At 38.0% G+C, this 20,154-nt stretch overlaps 1 long non-coding RNA gene across 1 annotated transcript in view; it reads right to left on the bottom strand.

The window, feature by feature from the left end:
• Positions 1-305: 305 nt before the first annotated feature.
• Positions 306-20,154, bottom strand: part of LOC117803965 — a 36,497-nt gene continuing 16,648 nt past the window's right edge. Inside the window, exons 3-4 of the long non-coding RNA XR_004628093.1 lie at positions 15,814-15,855; positions 306-1,279 (exon numbers count right to left, since the gene is read on the bottom strand). This is a non-coding gene — a long non-coding RNA (uncharacterized LOC117803965). The remainder of the gene's footprint in view (positions 1,280-15,813; positions 15,856-20,154) is intronic.

Here is a 20,154-nt window from a genome sequence, read left to right on the forward strand (position 1 = left end):
CTGAGAGATTAGATCTGTACCATCCAATATAGTAAAAAATAGTCACATGTGGCTATTTAAGTTCATTTTAATTAAACATAAATAAGATAAAAAATTTAGTTCTTCAGACACACTTCAAATGCTCAATAGCCACATGTGACTAGGGGTTACTTGTTGAGTAGTAAAGATACACTTTTTTTTTTTAAAGATTATTTATTTATTTATCTGACAGAGATAGAGACAGACAGTGAGAGAGGGAACAGAAGCAGGGGGAGTGGGAGAGGAAGAAGCAGGCTTCCAGCGGAGGAGCCTGATGTGGGGCTTGATCCTGGAATGCTGGGATCACGCCCTGAGCCAAAGGCAGACGCTTGATGACTGAGCCACCCAGGCGCCCCTAAAGATACACTTTCATTGTAATGGAAATGTCTACTGTACAGAACTAGTTTCAGATCTAAAGGTAAAAGGAACAGAGGGTCTGGTAGTGATGGCTGATGCAAATGTCTAGAGGTGGCTGTTCCAGGGGCACCTTCTTAGCCAGATCCCTGCTGCAGCTAGACCTCAGCTGTTCCTTTAGCCTAATTACGACAGGTCACCGTCTCTTTTCTAAGCCTGATTCTGGAAGCCACCTGCACTCCTTCCAACAAACTTCTTTTCTGTTTAAGTTAACCACAGTTGCGTTCTGTTAGTTCCTGCAGGAACTTTTCCTAATAGAAGGTCCTTTACTTAGCATTTCCTAAAACTGAAAAACCCACATTTCAGGAAATTCTTGATATTGGGTCTTAACACAGTAACATAATTGCTCTTGAATGTCAGAAGATAATCACATAGAAAAAAAGCAGGTTTGAGGATAGATTTATGTAGACCTGAGATTGGTGGGGTTAATATCTTTCTCTCCTTCGGCCTAGTGAATTTTGGACCCCAGGATCCTTGGGCGGTGAATTGTGGCCACCACAGGAAGAAAACCAGGGACTATACGGGGTGTGCTTTGTGAGAGCTCCATGGTTTTCAGGCTTCAAGGACAAACATATAGCAAAAATCCTAGAATCCTTGATAAATCTTGAGGAAAGCTACAGCCGGTGCTTTAGAGAATTACACAGGTATGTTGTTCTACACCTGGGATGGATGACGAATGGAAGAATTGTAGCTCCAAAGTAGTAACCGTCAGTAACAGCCAGCTGGGCTCAGTAGAGCCGCCACCTTACAAGGACCATCTGGGGTTAAGCCAGTAGCATGGCAGATTTGATAAGAAGACCAGAGTGAAGAACTGGGCTGGAACGGAGGTCTTGTGTGAATCAACATCCTGGGGGAAATGAAAAAAAAAATTTTGAGAAGCATACTAAAACAAAACAAACAAAACAAAAAAACCCTCAATTTCTTACAAGGGCCTATAGGGACCCAAAGTCAGCATAATTTGGGTTTTAATGGAAACATAATCTTACAAATTTTCCGAGGCTGAAAAGGTGAATGGCATTTGAATTATATAAGGAAGAACATTTTTTTGCCATCCGATGTATTCAACAATAGAATGGGCTGACTTGTGCACTAATCACGTACTCACTAAATCACTGGAAGGACTCAGCTAGAAATTCGATAAACTGTCAGACAGGCTGTGGGAAAGATTTCTGTACAGGTGGGATTTCAAAAGCTTCTTCTTGCCTAAAGGTTTTGTGAACCTCTGATTCTAAATAGGCTAGCCTGTAAAAACTAATGTGATTTCTGTTGCAAAAGTAGCAAAATTTTCCTTAAAACTCAGGGAAAACCAAGAACATCTATTAAAATACTTGGAATTTTGTGCCTGGGCTTTCCAGTTTAACTCTCTTAATGCCTGGCGCTTTCCATTTTCTTTCTATTTCCTTTATATGTAAAACAAACTATAATTTTGCATGAAATGGAAGCCATTAAATTGTTTAAGTCGTAAGGTAAATGATTCTTAATACTATTAGGATTTTAATCAGAATATGGTGAACAAATCTTGGGAAATCCTAACTCTGTTTGCTACAAAGATTAAAACACTTCTTTGTAGAAAAACAATCCTATAACTCGTTCTGATTTCTTCGGTGTTCTGCATATTTATGTTTCCAAGAACATTTTAGTCAGGGCCTGAGCAACTTGGGGAAATAGAATTATGGCTGAGTTTTCCAGGACATTCACATGTGCAACCAACTCTGTGGATATGCTTGGAATCTGTTCCTGGCCCAGGATCAGATACATACATAAACTCCTCATAAACTCATACCACATTTTCATCCTATCTGCTTCCAAGAGTAATTCTTCACAAATGCTGGAAGCCTGCTTTATGTTTTACTCATTTATTAATGGCCCACATAATCTGTAATTTTTCATACCTTTGGAGACTTCAGGTCTACCTTAATCTCTGCTTGTTCTGTTTTTCATATTTGTTTTTTTTTCTTTTCAGTTGCCTGCTCTCCCAGCATATACTATAAAGGAGTATCAAAATAAACAATCTTAAATGTTACCAACTTTTTTCACAAACTCATTCAGTAAACAGGCATTTTAAAAACCCATTGTCTGTCTATCTATCTATCTATCTAGACATTGTCTATATATGTATGTGATTTGCCAAGCAGTAAGTTACACCACATGATATTGCTTGCCCTGTGGTACATATTCCTACTTCTATTTGTATGTGCTCCTATTTCCTATGAGTTTTGTACTTTGCTCAACAAGTAGATTGGAAGATCTTAGAGGGAATGTTACTATTTCCTATATAGTCTGATAATGTCTTGAACATACTAGATACGTGATAATATTTTGATTTTATTTTTAATTATAAATATTTTTATATTAAACATGGCAAAAGTCAACAAAAAGAAAGCATCCATGAACAATGATATTAGCTAATATCTCTTAAGGACTATGTGACAGTCATTTTTAACTGCTTTGCATGAATTAACTTATTTAATCCTCAAAACAACCCTTTGACGTGGCTGTTATTATTATTTCTCCTTTACCGATGGGCAAGGTGAGGCACAAATAGTTACGTAGTTGGCGCAGTGGCACACAATACATAAGGGATGAAGTCAAAATTTGAACTCAGATCCCGTGGCCCCAGAGCCCGTACTGTCCACCACAAATGTGTGCTGTCTCCAAAGATAGAGAATAAGTTGAAAGACTTGGAAAATGCAAGTTTTCTTTCTTTTCATTAAATCTTCCTTTGGGAAGATCAGTAATCAAGGTGACAAGGAATCTGGATGCATACATTCCCCTCTAACAACAGCACCAAAGGAGCATCCTCTACTCCAGTACACAGGGAGACGGCGTCACGTGGAGGAACGCCCCACACCTGTCCTAATAATAGTTTGAAGGGCAGGAAAAGAATATGGGCTGCTTAACCCTATTTATTACACCTGAAAGAACATAGTTCTACATGCCACAAAAATAAGCACAAATTCCCTCTAAACATTTCTTCCTGGAGGTTTTCCAGTGATAAGAATCTTGCCTCAAAACTTTAGGATTGCTTTATATTTCTGCCTTAACTTGAGATAAAATTATACTGAGATAAGATTATAAATCAGTCTGGTTTCCTCCCATACACAGTTCTGTGTGTATCTGAGACATGTTCATTCATTCATGTATTTCTTCAATAAACTATTATTTGACTACCTTTCTATGCCAGACACTCTACATGATTGGGACTATAAAGACAAGACAAAATTCCTGCCCCACGTGGAACTCACATTTTGATCAAAAGATAGATAATTGACATCCAATTGCATAGGGAGGGGGAAAAACAGCCTCTCTTAAACAAGTGAAATAGATCCTGTTTCTACAAATGTTCACGCATTCGTTCAAACATGTATTCGTTCAAGAAGCATCTACAAAGACTATAATATGTACCGGGTTCTGTGCAAATGGTAATTTTCTTCATAGAACATGTCCCAGAACTGAACATACCTCCCCATCACACTTGACTATCGTGGAGTAGCACAGAGCTGTTCGTCTACCTGGTTCCAAACCCGAGGGTCAATTTATATTGAACCGTACTTGATATTGTGCCCTCATCCCATACGGGGAATACTATGATAAACACTTCTGCAAAACCTGTGTCCAGATTTCCATAAGTATATTTCCATGAAAGCCTTTCTGGGGATGCCTGGGAGAAACCACTCTCTGGCTGCATATAAGGAATAGTGATGCCTCTTGTAGATACCTAGCTTGCTTTAATAACATGAACATTACAACTAGCATAAGTGATTCGTGTCCTAGCTTGCTGATGGAAAATATAAACCATTATTCAGCAGTCCCTCCTCGCCATACCTTATTCAGCTATCCCTACTGGTCTGCCCAAGATGCATACAGGTCATATATGTCAGGCATGTTCTATGTACATTTCCTCTTATTGTTCTGTACTGATCTCCCCTTTGCTTTAATTTTTATTGATTTTTTGCACTTATTTTATCTCGTAATAATGTATACTTCTTTGTGAATTACTTATATCTTGTTAAAAGTGAGATCTGGAGGAGAGATAATTAACTTGATATCTAGCAAACTAGACGACAAATGACAATGAGAGAGAGCAGATTCTTTAACATTCCTTAAATTTGATAATATGGTTCCATCACTGTTGACTAAAATGTCACCTGCTTCTAGTTTTCTGTCATCACTGTCCTCTACTTTCATGTGTTCTTTACCACTAAGCGACTACACACCTAAACTACATTAGGTCCCTTTGATTTCCCCTTGTGCATGCCCTTCATAAACTCCCTTTTCTCTCTAGCCCCCTTTCCTCTGTCCCTGTCCAGAATCTATGGCTGGATTAAGGCCATCATTCATCCCAATATTCCTGTGGCAAATTCAGATTGGGGTGTCTGTCCCATTTACAGTGATTCACATAGCGACTCTTTCTATGATATACCCGCTCTCTCCTTTGGTGGAAAGGGTCCCATCCTATTGTACACATGTTCTGAATAGCAGATGCCGATTTCTTGCTTGACCTTAGCTCTCTGGTCACAGTATTCGACTAGAAGTACTGCATAACACTTAGAAAGGCATTTGGCTGCAAGTAACCAAAACCGTTTAATAGTAGCTTAAGGAAACCAAGTTTGTTTTTCTCACACAAGAAGAATGCTGGAGGTACGTAGTAGCTCCATTAATTATAGTGGCTCGAAAAATTAAGACCTATAGTTATGGCAATTCCCTTGGCATTTCCACATAAATAGCAATTCATGGTCACTAGTTGGCTACTATGGCTCAAAGCATTATATCTGTTCTAAGGCTAAGAAGAAAAGCAGGAGGAAAGCGGCCCCCTTTCAAGTCCAACCCCTTTCACCAAGAGAGCCAATGGGGGGGGGCAGGCAATGAGTTTTTAGAAACTCCTACAACACAAGAATCACATTGGAATGAAATAGGTTTTGAAGATACCTCCAGTGGCAATAAAATAAAATAAAATAAAATAAAATAAAATAAAATAAAATAAAATAAAAAAATAATAAGGTTGAAAAAACAGAATAAGATTGTAACGCTTAGCTTAAACTAATTGCATGATGCTGGGCCCACTACATCCCTAACAAACTGAGGGTTCTGTTACCAATTAAGAAGCAGAAACTAGGTATTAGATAGGCAGGTGAGCCCCATGCCTGTCAACATCCCATCCTGTGGCCTCAGTGATTTTTCTGTCGATGAGCACATGACCCAAACCCAGCCAACAGAGTCCTTACACAAGATTTTTGAAACTCTCTAGCAAGACAGCTGCCTCTAGTCACAGATGAAACCTAATAAAGAAACTTGTATGAGAGAAGGAAGCTGACATAAAGAAAAGGCAAGAGATGGAGAAAATCCAAATGACACTCAGGGCACTGATCCTTACGGAGTCATTGTTAAGGGCGGTGTGCATCTACCTTGGGTATAGGATCCAGTCAATTCTCTGTGATGTTCAAACTAGATCAAGTTAAATTTCTGTCCCTTGCAACCAAAGACATCCAACTCACCTACTTCTCAGCACGTTTCCCTGCTTCAGTCAGTGTAGCACTGAGCCCTTCGAATTGTTTTTCTCAACCATAAATCTAGTGACGCCACCTATTTAAAATTTGTAATGCTTTCCCATCACCCACAAGATGAAGTTCGAACATTTTGTTTGTAAAGCTTTTTGCAACCTGCCTAAACACAACTCACCAATCTATGCTTTGGCCATGTCAATCTTTTAATATTCCTAAAACATGCCTTCATTGCCAGGCCATTGTCTCCTTTATCTGAGATGTCTTTCCCCACACGGTCCAACTAGATAACTCCAATTAATTCCTCAGGGCCCAACTCAGCGTAACCTGCCTCTATAGCTTCTGCTGACCTGTCGAGGTACACCCACACCTAAACATATGCACACACCGGCAAAAGTCTCACTCTTCCTTTTCTCAGCTCCAACAGTCCCTTTTACATATCTTTATTATAATGTGGGTTGCATTGTAGTATAATTCCTTCCAGCTCTGAGTGAGTCTTGCAAGGGCAGGGACCGGGAAAATTCAATGAGTGTTTGTTTAATTGAAATAAGTGAAATATTTGCACAAGTGGAGGAAGAAAAGAACTCAGAAAATCATCTGAATTTTTCACCCATTTGGCTTGTATTCAATTACATTCCTCAGTGCTTTGTTTGTTGAACTGTTATTATAGTCACCTCCTATCTTGTAATAATGTTACTGATACTTTATAATTTGAAGAATATGTCTGTGCATAATAATATGTTTATGTACAATAAACCTGGTATTGTGTTTTAGCTCAGTTTTACAGATCTAAAATATTTTGATGATTGGCTTCTATAATTGGAAGCTATCCTCCCATACTTATGTGTGGCTTTAAGTATTATCACTTCTATATTTCTACAACATGTATTGATAATATATGGAGCAGGATAGAATTTAGAATTGTGTGGGACACCCACTAGGACCCTTATATAAACTTGACATTGATCTATGACCAAAGGTCGTTGTGCCTAATTATCATTTTTTTAATAATTGAGGCATAATTGACATAGTCTCATTTTTTATCTTACTGTGAATCCATTTAACTAGAGTTTTATCCAATCCACAGTTCTTAATCTTGTTCTCAAGAAACCAGTAATTTTGGAATGAGATTGAAAATACATAAATAAATATGCTTATTTTAGAGATGAAGAAACCTAGCTTCCAAAAAACTGTGTGACTTGTGAAACTTATAGAACTGATAAATAGAAGAATCAGGTCAGTTTTTTTATTCTAAATCCAATGATTGTTTTTATTATATAACAACCACCTCAATGGAAACTCTATCAAGTGTCCTACTGAAATAAAACACTGTACCTTTAGCATTTTTTTATCTACTACTCAACAAAGCTCATTTAAATAGGAAATGGTGTTTCTTTGGTATGATTTGTTTTCAACAAACCCATGGAATTTCTGAACAATCACGGCTTCTTTTTCTACATGCTTACCAACCATCTGTTAATAATCTAGTTTAATCCTAAATGTCTCTTCTGGTTATCCAAGACGCCTCTTGTCAAATTGTTTGCTCAGCTTCTTATAACCCTCAAAACTATAAGACTTCTGTAGATTTTTCACGTTTGGAAACATTTTTATTCAGGAGTTACATAATCCAAGAAGGCTGAATATGACTAAGGAAAGATCAGTGAACAAGCTTAACAACCATAATTCTTCTTTCTTTTTTAATCTGGAAAATATTCCCTTCTCAGCTATTATCATGAGTAGTTTCAGCATTACCATATAAAAAGAGCTAACAGGCAAAAATCCATTTTGGAAGAAAAGGACTACATGTTTGTCTTGAATTTGCATGCATAGCAAGCTCACTGTTTGTTTTGATTTAGATTTTTATGCATTTGGTATGTTCGGAGGGTATGTTATGGAGATTGGGGTAGGGAACTAAAGCACTGCCCCCAGCTACCTTTGGTGTTGTCACTGGATCCAGGCCAGTTACTTCACATGCCTGAATTCCTATCTCATCCAAGTGACATGCTTGCTTTGCAGTCAATAGGACCAAGGACTGAACAGAAGCCTGCTAATTGTCCAGACCACTCATGTCTGGTTGCCAGTTGGCAGTTTCCCCTGGAACAGTAGTACATTGCTCAGTGAGAGAAGTCATTGTAGACCAACCTGAGACATTTCCATCCCCCAAGGGGAGCCCAGCAGAGGGACTCAAAGACCTTGCCAACCAGAAGTCTGAAGACTTAATTTCTCCAGAGAGGAGCAGCCTGCTGTGCAAGCCAATAAAATCACAAACCAAGAAATCCAGACTATAAAGTACCTCTTCATAAAGTTCACACTGTAATGGAGGAAAGGACTAGATCTATCCTTAAATCTCCTTACTTTGATTGCCAATAAAAAGAAGAAGAAGATGAAGAAGAAGAAAGAGGAGGAAGAGGAAGAAAGAGAAGAAAAAGAGAAAAAGAAGGAGGAGGAGGGGGGGAGGACAGGAGGAAAGAAGAAGAGGGAGGGGAAGGGGAAGGAGAAGAGGAGGAGAAGAAGAAGAAGAAGGAGAAAGAAGAGGAGGAAGGGGAAGAACAGAAGGAAGGGGAGGGGGGCAGCAGCAGCTTTACGAGGTAGACTGAGAAAATTAAAAATTAGTTTTCAATGAGAAGTTCCTTGGAGAGCAAATAAATGGTATATCCAGCTATGGTACATATTATACTTCTTTCCTGAGTTTGCCTCTAAGCCACACAATTATACATTTTATAGACACACACCCACATCTACAACCTTGATTTAGTAAGGAACACAACATAAACATAGGAACCCTGATTCTCGGCTGTCAGGGCAATGGGGCTGAAGATTACCACTCAGTCTAAACCAACCTCCTAAACTTAGAAGCTTAAAGGGATTTCCTTCACTTGTTATAGTCAGGGCCAACTCTGGGGGTAAAGCCCTAGGCAAGTATTGTTCTGCAAGCCCATTCATAATGAGATCAGGTTAACATAGTATTTTGAATGTTGGAATTCCTTTCTCTTGAACAGGAATATAGATATAAAAGTCATCCCTAAAATGGGGCAGTGAAGACCTGGGAAGGAGAAAGACTCAACATTATGGCTTTGTCTTATTCTGATGACGTTAGGATGAAGTGGGTAGGCCGGTTTCATTGTCTACTTGTAGACCCGAGTACTTTGTCTCCTGGTAAGCCAATTCCCTTCTGCCTTAGAAGCAGTCTCTCAAACACCGATGTAGGGGTGCCCTTAAAATGGTAATTTCATAATCTAGGGGGCATTCCCAGCCATGACTTTTAAAACTCATTTAAAATAATCAGCTATTTCCATACTTTTCCTTGACTTAGAAATGACATTATTTGATTGAATTTATTGGTCGCTAAAAGGAACAGTACACCAGCCATTGTTAACTTGTTTCTAATAAAATTTTTAAGTTAATCATTTTCACATTTTCTTGTTTTGTCTTTATTTTCTGAAATCGTTCCTATAGTGAAACGCTATTGAACTCACATATTCATAGAAATAGGTTAAGATATTTTATTTCCTGGATAATTACCAACAAGAATGTTGGTATTAGCCTGTGTTGAAGGGAAGCTGTATCCCCAGTGTTAAGTCAAGACTGTTTTCAGAGGCCGGGGGCTTTTCTTAATGTGAAAACTAAAGAATTAGCATTTAAGACCTTAGAGAAGACTTTCAACTCTCAAAACATCCTTTTTTTGTCTGCCCGGTAGGTTTACCCACGGAGTTAAACACTTGGAAAAACATTTTGCAAAGAAAAATGTGAAATGCTTGTTCATGGGAAATCTTTACTCCACCCAGGAAAAGATAAATGGTACTTAAGAACTACTCTTTAAGAGTGAGATGTTTATCGAAATAAGGGAGGCTAATTGTCAAAAATGATGAGAAACAAATGTGAAAAGCCCTGCGTTTGGAACTCTGGCTACATGGAGCACTTAAACAAGCAAATGCTGTGTTTCAAAAGAAGAGGCATAGTTTAGGAAGTTGCCAGTTTCTGGAAAAAGTGTTCAGTGTAAGAGTGAAAAAAAGAACATGGCTGCCAAGGAACATGGAAGAAGAAAAAGAAACACGGGCACTGAAGTTCACTTCTCTGAGCACTGGAGCACCACTTTGACAGCAGATTAGCTTTTTGATAATATTCAGGGACATCCCAGACTAGTCCTGCTGGGGGTATGTACTAGAGGGGCTGATAAGTGAGAGCCGCTGGAGATAAGGCAAAATTCTCTGAGGAGATGAGACGTATAGCACTGCTTGTCCAAGTTCTCAATCTTTCCAAGGGTTTGGTGTTCGTATCCAGAGCGTCTAGAATAGGGTTTCTCACACTTGGCACTACTGACATTTGGGGAGATGAATTCTTTACTGAGAGAAGACTGTTCTGTACATCGTCGGATGTTCAGCAGCAACGGGCAACGCTCACCTTGGGGCACAACATGCCGGTAGCAGCTTCCACCCGGCGGAGATAACCAAACAGGTCTCTCCCTGGAGAGGGAGGGGGTGTGGGAAATTGCTGCTGATTAGAATCTGCTGCTCTAGAGGAGAAAACATTGATGAGGGTTCTCAGATAAACTCTGTATTGTGCATTTGCAAATGCATTCAGCAAAGATGCAAAATTCATGAGGACAAAATAACCCTGGTTCCCACCGGAAAAAGGTCAGTAAGTTGAGGATCCATCTATTCTTGTCAGGGAGTAAGGATTGCTTCTGGCGCCTCCACAGGTTTTGTTCCAGGCTGCATCGCTTGCCACTGGCGTGGCCAAGAACTTGTTATCTGACCTTCCTAAGCCTCGGTTTTCCTCGTTGCAAGATGGATCGTTGTAAGGATCAAATAAGAAGCCTATTTTAATACTCCCACTTGGAAATCACTTAATAAATCACCGTCTGTTATTACATGGCACAATTCAGATTCAGATTCAGGTCTGTCATCTTTTTTTTTTTTTTTTTCCAACCACGAACCCAATCAGCATTGACATATCTCATTAACTGGAACAAGTTTAAATAATCATACAGAAGACCTACAAATAATTAGAGCTCTTTCCAGCTTGTATTTCGACTTGCCTTTAGTCACCGTCTTGGATGCCTATTAGTCACTTGTCGCCGTGCTGTCAGCCCACAGTTTTTGTTTTCAGTGGGAGTGCCCAGTGAAATAGTCAACATCAGCTTCGCTGCAGTTTGACAAACAGAGTTGTTTCAATAAATACACCGTGTGCTGAGCTGTGTGCATGTAGGAATGGGTGAATGTTGACCAAGAATATCCTATGTGGGGGTCCACCCGGGCATAATGCAGTCACAATATTCTCCTGCAATCACGGAGGGACTCCAATTGCTCAAAGCTTCACTTGAAACAGAAATACACCCGCACAGGAGAGAGGATGAGGACTCCCAGCAGGTAGGAGCAGACAATGATTTAAGTGACAAGAAAAAACAGGCGCATCTGAGGGGCCTTCTGCTCCTTTTTGCTGAAATTTTTCCAAAGACCACGCTGCTCAGGATTGTGCAAGGGGACCGATGATTATTATGAGAAACAAAATATTCTTCCTCACAAAAGATTTCCGAAGGGATTAGGGTGTTTATGACACTTGGACAATAGGTAAGCCCGTGTAGATTCCAGCACAGCATGGAGAAGTGATCAAGTTTACAACCTGTGGTCTGGACGTAGGGCAAACATGCCAAATAGCTCCCCAAGAGTGGCATTATCCGGAGAGCTCTTTGGGGGATTCTACAAGGGAAAGATGATTCCTCTACAATCACCTCCATCTGGGAGGGTCTCTCCTTTAACCAGCTGTGCAACCTCAGGAAGCTTCCCTCAGGAAGATGTCTGGGGTCTTGACCTTGGCGTGACAAGCTAAACCCAGAAGCAACTGCTCTTCCCACCCCCTTTCCAGCCTCATCTCTGACTCTGTAAGCTGGTGCCCATTCATTTGTACATTTGGGGAGCAAGACACAGAAGTACAGCTCACACCACCCTAGGCCAAAGACAAATTTATTGACTCAGTGAAAGAGAGTTGACTCAAGAAAAGAAGACTCTCAATCAAATGAGAGTGTGCAAGCCCAAACCCCTGTACCACAGTGTGAGTGCAGGTGAGCATTTCTCAGAAGGGGGAGACTGCTCCTCTGAGCATACAAAACCAAAGTTGTCTACTCCTACGTTCGATTACTTCCCACAGGTCATTTTGATGTATAGCAGTATCGATGCTTTCCACCAGGCCCACTGCCTGCTTTTGTAATAAATAAAGTTTTATTGCATACAACCAGGCACATTCATTTATGTGTGATCTATGGCTATCTGGGCCCTGAATGGCAGAATTAAATAGTTGCTAGAAAGACTGTGGTGCCGACAGAGCCTGCGTCCACTGTCTGACTCTTGGCAGAAAAATTGGGCTCACCCCTGCTTTAAATAATTCTCTCAGAGATTATCTAGATTTAAAATCTGGCTTAAGGAAATCCAGAACGGTTACAGGTTTGACAAACCTTTCTAGTCCTGAAATGTTTTCTTTGAAAGAAAATTGGTTATGTATTTATCCCTGTACTTACCCTGAGACATTTCTACCGCCTTTTTAAAGGCTAAAAATATGAGGCCATATATTTACATTTTTAAACTTGTCTTGCATTATGTAGTTTGGATAATTTACGAACCCCAAATAACTAGGCTTGCCGTCATCCTAAATGTGTAAGGGTCACGTGTAGTGTTGTTATGATTCCCTACTTCAACTGTTTTTTCCTCTTTAAATAACCAACTAATTTCAAATGATAAACAGATAAGAAAGATCCTTTCATATACTTAAATCTCTTTCAAAGTCCACAAAGTCTGAACAAGATTTGACAGAAATAAATGCCTTTATTCTTGCCGATTTAATTATTACTGATTAAAATATTCTTATTTTTTCCAGGCTTGACTCAGACACCCTGGGACTCGTCTACAACTCAAGTTTTCAAAAAAGACTGGTGCTAAAGGCTCTGTAAGGGACTTCCTTTTAGCCTTCGTTCTCTCTCCGTAATTGCTAAAATTGCCTGGTAATCGAACTGGACTATTAGTTCGTGAGAAGGCTCTTATGGGTTTCCTAATGAGCTAGATAGGCCATGCCCTATTTCCTCTGACTTGTTCTCATATTCTATGACTTAATGAGAAAACAGAGGGGGGAGAAATACAAAATAAAATTACAAAATAAATAAATTAAATTAAATCAAATAGGAGAACATTCTACCCTTTTTTGCCTCTAAAAATTTTCGTGGGGCTGCCTGGCTGGCTCAGTCAGTAAGACATGTTATTCTTGATCACAGGATTATAAATTCAAGCCCCACAGTGGGTATAGAGATTACTTAGAAAATTAAATCTCAAAAATGTTCTTAATGCTCTAGTTTAGGTTATTAATGACTTTTAAACAATGGTAAATTTAACATAATGGGAACATAGTGTAGAGAATAATTATTTCCAACTAGGAAGGGGGCAAGGTGTCTAGAAAATGTTTCCCAGACAACATGCATTGGAATTCAATCTTAAAACATCTGATATGTGTGAAAGGGTGCTGATGAGGGCTCAGGTTTACTGTACTTAGAGGAGAGATAATAACGTGAACAAAAGCAAAGAGATGTATGTACTTCTTTTAATCACTTACCATATTGCATTGAGATTACTTGTTCATGGTTCTGCCTTTCCCACTGAATTTTAAGTTCCTAAGAAGGAGCCACATCTCCTTCATCATCTGTGCTACCAGAACTTCACAGGTAGACGTCCCTTGAATTTAGCAATGAATCGGACATGTGATCCAATCTGGGTCTTATGTAACTTATTTCAGTTGTAATTTGTTTTCCAAAATCAAGCTTTAAAACACCTCTAAATTTTAATCCCTGACTAAATCTTACCAGTTTACCAAGACCCTATATTTATCCTCTCGGATACTGTTTCCTAATCTACCAGTTGGGAACAGCGGTAGGGTACATGGCCAAGGAAGAGCTATGATACATCACAGAGATCAAGATAAACCAGACAACACATATCAAGACAATATATACACCCTAACTCCATGTTGGACCCAAGAGATAATTAATTTGGCTTCATTTCTTTTCTCTTAAAATGAAGGTCAGTAATGGTGATTTCTACATGCTTAGTACTAACATAGAAATTTCTAAAACTATGTCCCAAGGATCTATTTCCCCTAGGAGCTCTTCTAAAAGTATTCTATAGTTGAATGCATTTGGGAATGTTGGTAATATAGTCCTCTCCTGGCCAGTTACAGGCCATATCGGCATATTAAAGTCTAAAGTAAGTCCTACAGTAAACAAGTCTGTTAAGTTATTTATCTCAATGTCCTTGAAACTTATTTGACCGCAGATGTCTTCCCCATGATACTAGCATCTATCAAGACAATTTATGAACTCAGATCTAAAGAGGACATTCTTGGCTCACCACTGTCATTCTATCACCCACCTCACAAATATTCTTGCCCTTATACACATCTTATTGCATAAGTAGACATTGCAGGGAGGTAGTTTTTTTTTTTTTAATTGTTCTTTGTTTGTTTTGTTTTGGCTCTGAATAGCTGTTGTACTAAGTCATGTGTCCTGTTTTCTTAAGCATGACTTAAATAGTCCTCCTTCTATTAATATTGAGCATTTTTTTAAATCAAAGCAAAGTAATTAAAGACCATGTTATTTTAAGGCTTATACTTTTCTCTCTTTTTTTAAATCTTCACTATTTAGGTTTATGTATTTATTTTTAATGCAAAGAAAAAGAAAAGTTTCAGGAAAATCTCCTTAGTGGCTCACGCCACCCATGGCTATCTGGGCTCCTCATTTCTACCCCCTGCCACTATCCCTGAAACCAAGCCAACACTGTTATCATTTGTCATTCAACACCAGCTAATGTGTCTGTGTGACATTCAGTCCCTCTTTCATCAGTGTTTCACTTTTTACTTATTTTGCTTTTGCTATTATCCATTAGTCCCAGCCTGAGGATATTTTCATCTTGCAAAAAATATATGTAATAACGATACCTCTCCTCTCACTTTGTGAAATTAGAGAACATAGAAATATCTGTTTCATAAGCTTAAAACTCTAGTTAAAAAAAATGCTAGAAAGCTTTTATAAAAAGTAGTAAAAGACAAGAGTAGATTAGCACAAAATGCACAAATACGTTTTTGAAAATTTGGAAAATATTTTCACCTTCCCTGCTAGTTTCCCACACTAGATTCTAAGTTCCTCAGCACTGAAATAACATCCAACTTATCTTTTTACCCCCAGGGCTTAGTGTTGTGTCTTGCATATAGCAAGATCCCAAATATTATTTATTGAACTGAACTGAATTTATGTCTTTAAAGACTTACTTTTACCAGTGGAACTTGTTTCCAAAAACACCTGGATCTTTGAAAAGTTATGAATTCTAATTTCATATCAACTTTCTGAGTCTTTACATGAGCAGAATCTGAATAAATCAGTAGGAAAAACAAAGACCAAAACAGTGGCCCAATGTCCTGAAACTCAAACCATTCTTAATACTTAAACACTCAAGGAAAAATAAAACATATTTTACATTTGTGTTAGAAATTCTCTCAGTTTGATGATTCACATCTTGATTATTCAAAATTTACAACTGTGTGTTATCTTGCTCTTCTCAGCTTCAGGACGAAGGGGTGGGAAAGAGAGAAAGAAAGAGAAAAGAGATGGGGAGAGAGGGAAGGAAGGAGGGAGAAAGGGAAGAAGGGAGGAATGACTGAACAAAGGAACAAAGGAATGAAGGAAGGAAAAGAGTACGCTGTTATTAAGGATGCTTGTTTATTTCCAACAACTTTGACAGTTTGTTCTCCTAATGAGTCTAAATTAAGTTTAATTCCTATCAGTCTTCCTCAAGGTTCAGTATTGTACTGCCACCTTCAAAAGGGACAATTTTGGTGATGAACTTACCTTTACCATCAATCCATTATCAATAAAATTCAACAGTGAACCCTAAAATAAAATAAGTCAAAAAAAGTATATCAGTGAATTTTAAAAATCTTTCCCTTATATTTGCTTCTGCATTTATTTCTATTGAACTTTTACAAGCTTGTTGTTCACAAGCAAAAAGATCCACACCTGACATTTGCTCACAGCCTGAATACTGTATGAGGCTAAGTGGTTCCTCACAGGCTCTTTTCAGTTGAACTTCTGCCCTATGTGCCAAGGGAAGGTCCAAAACTCCCATTACTTCTCTCTAAACAATTATGGTAATACCATCTTTTGCATGGTACTCCATGATATCATTTGCCTCCACATAGCAAAAACATAATTTATTTATGTGATAAGACCACTCCTATTATTTTCCACACTACTCTGTAACAATAAGTACTCAATTGTACTTTTATGGTGTCCAATCAAAATCTCAATTCCTTATATAACTTAAGAACATTTCTGTCATTACAACTGGCAAAAGAAATCCATCTCAATGGCTATCTTGAGACAAATGTTGTTTTGACGTTAAACTGCACAAAAATCATTAAGAATTAAATACTAACTCGGCATTGATACAATAGGAACACAAATAGAGACCCTAGGTCTCTACAGCAGCTCCAGGTGATCTGACCCACAATACATATATGTTGTTTAATTCAGTGAAATGAAAACACTAAATAAGAAAAAATTCTCATAGAACTAGCACACACTGAAGAAAATACCAGAATATTTCAATTTGAAAAAAAATGCTGTCATAGATCTATTGTCTTAAACATTAAATTTATTTTTAATTTTTTAAATTTTTTAAAAATAATGACCCTTAGATATTTTGGGACATTTCAATTATCAAAGAAACTCTTGATTAAACTGGTTTTATTTTCCAAGGTAGAAATGGTAAAATTTTGTTGTTGTTGTTTTTGGTTTATTTTTAGAAGTTTTTATAAAGTAATTTTTTAATTAAAGGAGTTTTTTCCCCTTAAAATTTTGTTTATTTTGAAATTTTAGTTTATCAATACTCTCCATTTGCCAAGAGTTTCCCCCCTACTTGCCAAGACTTGTAATTCAGTTTCTAAGTAGTAAAATCATCCCTCCAAGACCTGATAACAAGGGAGTTCTTTGTAACACTTGGAACATTCTATAATTATTTTGTACTTCTCCTAACAGGTTTTTTTTTAAATCAGTTTGTAACTAATAGGATCTTTCCTTCCTTCTTTCTTTCTTTCTTTCTTTCTTTCTTTCTTTCTTTCTTTCTTTTTCTTTTCTTTCTTTCTTTCTTTGTATGTGTATGTGTGACGAAAAATTTTCCTCTAAGTCATATTCCCTGACTTTATTTTGCTGACCGTTTCCTTTTTTTTTTTTTCCAAGTTGGATTTTCACTAGGTGGTATAATCATTCTTTCAGGATACTATCACTTTATCTAAACATGCCATCGTTCAAAATGTCTATGTCCATAAAGGATTGAAAGTAGAACAAAGTATCAATGTGCAGTAAAAGAACTAGGCAAGTATTTGGAATCTGTTTTTTCTTTGCAGAAAAAGCAAGTTTGCTTTCCAGAACACCACCCAGATAGTATCAAATCACATTAACTAACCATATGGACACATTCCAGAAAACCAATTTCAGAGTCACTGGGTTTTCTGACTTTGAACAAGATAATGTCATTTCTATTGACACAATTTACTGAAATTCAAATTTAATGCAGCCTGAACTATGGTCATTACCCATAACTACCTAGAGTTATTTCATATTAGGAGATCTAGCATAATTTCTGTTTTTCTCTGATATGACCAACTTTCCTTTCTGGGATGTTAATGTATATGAAATGGTACATTTAGAAATAAATATGAAAGTATCCTTGAGGCATGAAAATTTGCTCCTCTTGGAGAGTTTCTGATTTGGTAGTACTTGGTTGGTTTGTTTTCTTTTTATTCCCAGAGTTAACACAAATCAGCAGTTTGTAATGCCCTAACTGCAACCAAGACAAAAAAAGTCAATGCCAGTAATACCAATAAAGCTACTTGAAGAAAATCATTAAGTACTAGACTAGCTGTTAATGGTGATGATAATCATAATAATGATATTTTATACCTCTACAATGCCTTTCCTCTGAGCATCTCAGAGGAATTTATTGATAAATACTTTGATTTTACCCAAATAAATCGCGTTTTCATTTGTATACGTTTCTGTAAAGTTGCTTCAAATATCAGCATTAATCAAAAATGCAGAATCCCTCAATTTTAACATTTCAACCATTTATACACTTAGCTTAAAGAATACCTGTGCACTTTCTGATGTTCTAGAAACAGCTTGCTTCCTGAGAATTGATTACAGGTGTTATCAGAGTTAAACATCTATTATTGTAAGAGGTACCAGAATAAATATAGATATTTACATCTCTTTTCTAGGTCAGGAATAGAAATTCTAATGACCTAGAAAAACAAATTTTTCAGAAATTTGTTCTGATCTCAATAAAACTTAGGCATTCTGTTGTTCTTCCAACTTGAATATTTGAATAGCAGAACTCTTTGTATTTTTTAAAATACATACACACACAAACTCCTTGGGTTTAAACGGTGGTCTGACATATTGTAAGATACCCCAGATGTGAGAGTACTCTAGGCATAATATTTCTTCCTTTACTTTGCGTGGACTTTTCCAGGGTTGGTGCCGTGGTGTACCCCAGATAGAAAAGGACAGCCTCACCCAAGGGATACTTTTGCTCTGTGGCGAAAGCATAAGTTAGCTAATGGTCTTCTGAGAGAATGCATTCTCAGGCTCCCCAGGTTCACCCATGAGCAATCCAAAACATTTGGCTTGGTCATTTAGCCAATGCTACGTAAACAACAATAAACCCCATTACCCAGTCAGATTACTGAAAGGACTAAAAGGGTTAAAGATTGAGGAAGTTCCTAATATGATGCCAGGCATTCATGATGCTTATGAACCAAGGGAATAATCCCACTGAAAATTAAATTAAAACCAAACAAAGCAAAACAAAACAGAAAACAGACTGAAATATGAAGAGAAAATTCAATTGCTGTCTTATGGCTAGATCTCTTAACCTGGGGTCCAGGAATGGCCACCTGTCTAGACGGGGTTTCAGGTGATTTATAAGCACAATTGGAGGCAAAGATGTACACGGGAATTTTTCTAGCATCTTTCCCTCTCAACAGAGACCCCGAAGAGTCCCTGACTCAACAGAGTTCAGAAACCATTGCCTTACAGTGATAATAGTGTTGTCAATAGCAGTGACGGCATGACAGAAAAACCCTCTGCCTCCTTCGCTACCCACCATGCCCTCACAAATTCACTAAAGAGAAAAAAAAACAGGTTTACAAATTACAGTATTTGATAATTTATGTCTGGTTGCTGCTCATTTCCTGATGATTTTATTTGTAAAGGAAGTTGTGCACCCCATGAACCCTGTACCACAGCTCTTCCATTATCTGGACATACTGTTCTCTTTCTCCTTTTCTTTCTCCTTATCCTTCATATCCATAAATCCCATTTCACTGATTTCTGGATAAACAGAAATTAAGATGTTGACGTGTAACTAGATGGAGCTGCACAGTGTTCGTGAATCCCAGTCACTGGGGTTTGTGGAGCAGCTTAGAGATTTAAAGTACTTACTGTGAGTTAGGGTATGGTTTATTTCCATTTTGTAGATCAGAAAATGGGGTTCTGAGGGGTTAAATGGCTTGTCCAATTTTAGTCAGCTAGTGCAGGCTAGAGCCAGGGCCCGAGCCTCAGAGACCCGACTCAAAATTCTATATTCCATCTACTGAGACTGCTATTCCTAAAGGAATGCAGCCTAGCCCTCTTTTCCCACAATACTCCATAAAAAAAGCATTCCAAAATCAAATGCATCTCAATTAATATGGCTCTGTACTGGAAGATACAGAAGATCTCAAAGACAACAGCAACAACAAAACAACTGTTTAACTTTCTTGCCGCAGACTTGACCTGAAGACCCAGTAAAGAACAAAATACCCAAGGATGCCAAATTATCAAGCTGTGTCTTTGAAAGTAACCCTCAGGATGGAGAGTTGGGGCAGGAAGTAACTCTTTATTCTGTTTTCCCTAACAACCTTCCAAAACACGTATTTCGAATGAAGCAGCCATCAAAAGGAGTTTTCTCTTATCTATCTGCTTTAGTTTATCAGTTTTCCGGCAACTCTGACCGGGATCTAAAGCCCCTCCCTTAGTGTCAATCCTCTCCCTACTGTTGTTCTTCCCAAGGCTATTTTTCTACTACAACCAAGCAGGCTATATTTTTTTTGCCAGATCAATCTTTCTAAAACACAGGCCAGGTGACAT

The sequence above is a fragment of the Ailuropoda melanoleuca genome, chromosome 10 (genome assembly GCF_002007445.2).
Source record: "Ailuropoda melanoleuca isolate Jingjing chromosome 10, ASM200744v2, whole genome shotgun sequence".
Lineage (NCBI taxonomy): Eukaryota > Metazoa > Chordata > Mammalia > Carnivora > Ursidae > Ailuropoda > Ailuropoda melanoleuca.